Source organism: Condylura cristata, unplaced genomic scaffold (assembly GCF_000260355.1).
Source record: "Condylura cristata isolate star-nosed mole 26May11 unplaced genomic scaffold, ConCri1.0 scaffold00024, whole genome shotgun sequence".
NCBI lineage: Eukaryota > Metazoa > Chordata > Mammalia > Eulipotyphla > Talpidae > Condylura > Condylura cristata.
In genome coordinates this window covers 10,990,581-10,996,344 of record NW_004567125.1, presented here as the reverse complement: position 1 = coordinate 10,996,344, position 5,764 = coordinate 10,990,581, and positions in this window count along the sequence as shown.

Below are 5,764 nucleotides of genomic sequence, written 5' to 3'. Positions count from 1 at the left end.
CATTTCTATGCACTTATCATCCATCCATCCATTCTTCCTCTCAAGCACATATCACAACAGCATATTTAAAATAAAATTGTATCATCATTGATTAACAAAACTATATAAATGTCAGTAAAAACATCTTCACCTCTATCATAATTACAATTAAGTAACTGTTACACTGTTTGTTTAACACCTGCCTCCCCCACAGACAGAAAGCCCTTCACATCTGTATTCATCATTGGATACTGGGATATAGCTGGTAGGTGATAAATAGTGAATGAATAAATATTTGAGATGGATCACACTCTGGGAAGGATTACAGCTGCGTGTGCATAACTCATGTATCATCAGCCCTTCACTGACAAAGAACATAGGTCACTCTGTGGTCCCCAACAAGTCTAACAGTATCTTGTTCACTGCAGGTACTCAAGAAAAAGAGGAAATAAATAAAAATACAGTTAGTCCTCATTCACCATTGCTGGTACGTTTTGAAAACTGTAACTTCAAGTGAAATGATGTATAACAAAAATAGGTCTTCAAATAACACCGTTTGGTTCAGTGTCAGCTGAACCAGAGATCGTATTTTTCATCAACAGTATAAGGAAATTCCAGTTGAATGACATTACATGATGACCTGCTGTTCTTGCTGAATCTATTCCTCTACTAGGCAACCAACCTAAAGCCGGTGGTAGAGGGTCAGTAACAATGTATTTGATTCAAAAACAGACACAATTAGTCCAATAAATCAACAAATAATTATTTAGCTCCCATCCTGCAAGAAGGTATAGCGTTATCTGTCTGGATGCACACCTATGTCTATATAAGAGAAGGCATTGTAGGGATATCAGAGGGGCTGGTTTTGGTTCTAAGCTTTGACTCTAAGTGTCTGTGTGACCTTGAACAGGCAGAAGATTCTGCCTGTCAGTTTCCAATTTCCTCCACCTGTAATATCAGCAGAAGATTCTTAGCTCACAGGATATCGTGAGGATTGATAGAAAGGATGCATTTGAAAGCCTTTCTAAAATGTGAAGTGTGATAACATGTATGATTATTATGAGTACATGATGAAAAGGAAAAGTCAGTGGAAGAAATTGTGGCTGCGAGAGTCTCAGTCACTCGTTAAATAGTGAGTGCAATCCCAGATCAGGAGGTGAGGTCCACGCTTTGTAAGCCTGTCTGTCCTGACCCCATGACAAAGCCATACGCCTCCCCAGACACAGGTTCATCATCTTGTCAAATGGGCTCTGAGGTGCCTGGCTTCCCGGGAGGAGGCTTACTAATAAAGAGATTGTCTTAATAATGCTAAGTACCCGGGTGCTATGGTAACGGGCATTACATGATCTGGAGAAGAGGAGCAGCTTTTGATAAGAATAGGGAGCCTGCAGATGGGAGAGGGGGGTGGGGGTGCACACAGGATGGGGGTGGAGAAAATGCAAACAAGGACAGGCTCAGCTAAGCACCAAAGGGTATGAACAAACCGTGTTGGTGGTTCCTGCCTCTCGGGAGAGCGTCTCCTATCTGTGCCCTGATAGCCAGAGCATCCCCAGATTTTCATCTGCTATTGAGATTTAGGGTGCCCCCGCACACGTGAGCTGGTGGCCCCAATGCTTTCTTAACTTATAAGCACATGCAAAAATCTGAATAAAACCAGGTTGTGATTTTCAAAACAATTAGAAACACAATTTCATCTTTTGTACTCACTGACAGTTGCTGTTAAGTTCTCTTGAAACTCAGCTTGGCTTGGCTTCTTAGTCAACGATGATCCATGGGGCCTACAAGCACAGAGAACCAGCAATTGTGTTCTCTGTGATTAGAAGGTGATACTATGCTGATTTCCACACCACCAAACATTGTTACTCTGTTACAACACACCATGTCCATCTGCGGACACCCTACCTGGCAGGAAAGGCTGCTGAAGCCACAGAAAGCATATCTGATGGGTAAGAAACAGGATTCATTCCTAATGTGTCCTGCTACACTCCAGACACTAGACTGCTGCCAGGGAGTCAATGGCTTAGGTTCTAGACTCAGCTTGTTATCAGCCAGCTATGCGATCTTTCGGTTTTCCTAACAAGAACACCTGTTTTCATTATTCTGTCATTAACACAGCTTCCCCTTCCAATGGTACCTAAGGTCTTCCCTTTCTCTCCACTTCTGCTAGTTCCTCGGTCTTTTCTTTCTTTTTTTAAAGATGTATTTATTTATTGATGCCTAGACATCTTGATGCCCTCACATCAATGAAGAGAGCTTGGTCCCTTCTTGGTTTAATCTCATGTTTCAACTTCAGCTCCTTCAGTAAAATATTCCTTGTCAAAAAGGAGTGGCTATTTTTGCATTTACTGGCTATAAGAGGATTTCTACAACAGGTGTTTCATTGCTCCTTGCCAGAGTAAGGAGTAAAGGCGTTAGATATGAAAGACAGAAGGCAGTTAGGTTAGGAAAACAAAAGTGCTCCCTGCTACCAGGACAAGGGTTCTTCTGGAATGCAGTGCCATAAATGGCTAAGAAAATTCCTTTTCTATGGACATTTCAGAAAAACTAGGCTCTTTTATTTCTCTATTATTGAAATCAAATTTACCTGCAAGAAAAGAAGGAATTGCCTGCAATTCTTTCAAATGTCTTACGTGAATTGAGAGGAATTTTGAATTTTTCAAAAATATTCTTTAGACTGAAATATACCTGAATTTAAACCATGATTAACTCTGGGCCTGGGATTTTGAGATGTTTTTATATTTTCTTCTGGAAACCTCTAAATAGTTTACCAGTTCCTTATTACATTTACAATGAGAAAAATAATCTAATTACTCTTAAAATGTTAAGCAAAAATATTTCTTATTCTTCTGGGGTTGGAGTTTTGTGATTTCCTTTGTGGGCTTTATTTATATATATCTTTGTTACTGGTGTATCATAACTCACAGCTCCAAACATTTTGTTCCATAAAGCATATAGTTGAGGCCCTCCCTGGTGGCGCAGCGGGTTAAAGCACAGCACTGAGAAGCTAAAGCCACTTCCACATGAGTTCGATTCCCACTTGCCCCGGAGGTGACCACATGGCGTGGCAGACCTCTCCTGACCCGCCCACTGCTCCCCTCAGCAGTGTACTTCATAGATCTGCCTGTTCTGCTCCCCACTCTGTCTCTGGCGAAGCCTCTCGCCACCCCTGAGCCTCTGGCCTGTACCCCATATGAACAAATAAATAAATCTTAAAAAAAAACAAACATATACTTGAGGAACAAAAAACTAAACAAAGAAATTTCAGTATCTTTACCTACCTGAAAAAAACAAAAGGTTGGAATCAGAAACCCAGTTTTTTGTTTTTTGGTTTTTTTTCTATTTCAACACATTCCAAATTTCTTTCTTTTTTTTTATAATATAATAGTTTATTTTTACATCATTTTGTACATTTTTTTTTATCTCAGTTGTAATCCCTGTGGGAGAAACCCAGTTTTTATGAACAACCCTTGACACCATCCCCAAAGGCCTACTCACCTGAATTACATTAGGCCATCTCCTCCCGTTAATGAACCAATCTCTTCAGCTGCCCTTCCCCCACCCCTTTCCTCCACTCCCTCATCCTCCTGGTGACCATTTAATTACCATCTGTTTTTCATGTCCCTCCAAAGTGATTGAAAACATGCACCATCAAGACCTTTGGATCATTAAAGCCCATCGCTATCCTCTTCTGTTCCCCTCATGTTCCATTTGCCTTTATAGAGTGAAGTGTGAGTCCTGTGAAATCAGAAGACATAGATTGAAATCCAAACTCTACTAATTACAATACACAAGATCTCCAGAAATGTATTTATTCTTGTTGAACTTTCATACTCTTAGGCATGAAGTGTGAGGGGTAGCTGTAAATATGAGAGATTTGTGAAAATGAGAGTTGTGAAAATACCTGGTACAGTGACCAACACATATAGGTGCTCAGTAAAAAGAAAGATGTCCAGGGGCCCTCCCTGGTGACGCAGCAGGTTAAAGCACAACACTAAGAAGCTAAAGCCACTTCAGCATGAGTTCGATCCCTGCCCCAGAGGTGATCCACATGGCGCTGCAGACCTCTCCTGACCCGCCCACTGCTCCCCTCAGCAGTGTACTTTGTCAGTCGGCCTGTTCTGCTTCCCACTCTGTCTCTGGTGAATCCTCTCATCACCTCTGGCCTGCACCCCCAGTTCTGTATGCATAAATAAATAAATCTTAAAAAAAGAAAGAAAGGTGTCCAGCTGTTCTTTCTTCGAAGGACAGTTCAATTTGAAAATTACTTTTCTAAGTAGAATATTCAGCACTTTAACCTACAAGGTACAAGTCAAAGCTAAAATGAAATATTACTTCCCACCTGTTAAAATAGCAACATAAATAAAGATAAGAGGTAGAAGTGTTGGCAAGGATACAGAGAAAGGGAACCTTGCATAGTCACACTGGTGACTATGCAAGTTAGTGGAATATGGTGTGTTTCACGATGAGAAACAGTATGGTAGTTCCTCACCAAATTAAAAGTAGGACTAACAGATGACCAAACTAGTCCAATTCTGGGTTTTTATCCAAAAGAAGACAAAAGTACTAATTCAAAAAGATAAGTGCACTCCCATGTACACATCAGCATTATTTAAAACAGCCAAGGTGTGGGAAAATCCTGTGTTCATCATCTTGAGAACAGGTAAAGAAAATATGGTATATATAAGTTATGAAATCTTATTTAGGCATAAATAAGAATGAAACCTTGCCATTGCAACAACACGGATGGTCTTCAAGAGCAGAGACCACGGAATACAAACACCAGACAGACATCATATGATCTCACTTATATGAAATATTTTAAAAAGGAAGTAAATTCACAGACACAGAAGATAGATGGCAGTTATTAGATACAGAGTAAGGAGTGGGCAAAATGAATGAAGAGAGTCAAAAAGGACAAATTGCCAGTGATAGAGTAAATTAATATGTGGACCATTCATTTAATGAGCATCCCAGAACACGAATACAGAATGGAAGGGAGAAAATGATAAGAGAAAGAAAATGAAACAAATGTTTAGTGTTTACAAAAAGTACAAACTGGGTCCACCACCCAAAACATATCCCAGCTAAAGTTTGAAAATGTTAAGGATAAAAAAACTCTAAAAGTTTAGGGGGAAACAATTATTTTGTTTACCTAAAAAAGCAATACATATCAGATTTCCATCACTAAAACTGCATGTTAGAGGTCACAGCAGAGATGGAAAAATCATTTTAAACCTGGAATTCTAGACAAATCAATCAAGGAAGTAGGAGCAGCAATGATTTGATCCACAGTAAGAGCCAGAAAGTTGACCTCCAATGTAATCTTCTGTAATGATCATTTGAAAGCATACACCAGCCAAGCAAAACAGAAATCTGAGAGGAGAACATGGGACCCAAAAAGAGTGCAAGTGAACCAGAAGGAAAAGCAGTAAAGTAAAATCCCATAGTGACAGTTCTTGAGTTCTAGAAATTAACAAATGAGAAAAGGCAGACAGAGCTCTTTAAAAAGAAAACTGTCAAGAGTCAAGGCTATTTTCTGTACAACCAAGTGGAATTAGGAGTTGGGTGATCTTATGGATTAGGTCAAAGACTAGCATTGTTTTGTGAACACAAAGAGAGATGTGGCTAGGACTACCAGGGGAAATCTATTTAGCAAAGAGTTATACAAGCAAATCACAGTCCAAATACATGAAAATGCATCCTACTTCTGAGGACAGAATGGATAGCAGAATCTCCCTTGGACAGTGATTCTGGAAACATTCTTTTTTCAAAGGAGAACGTTTTA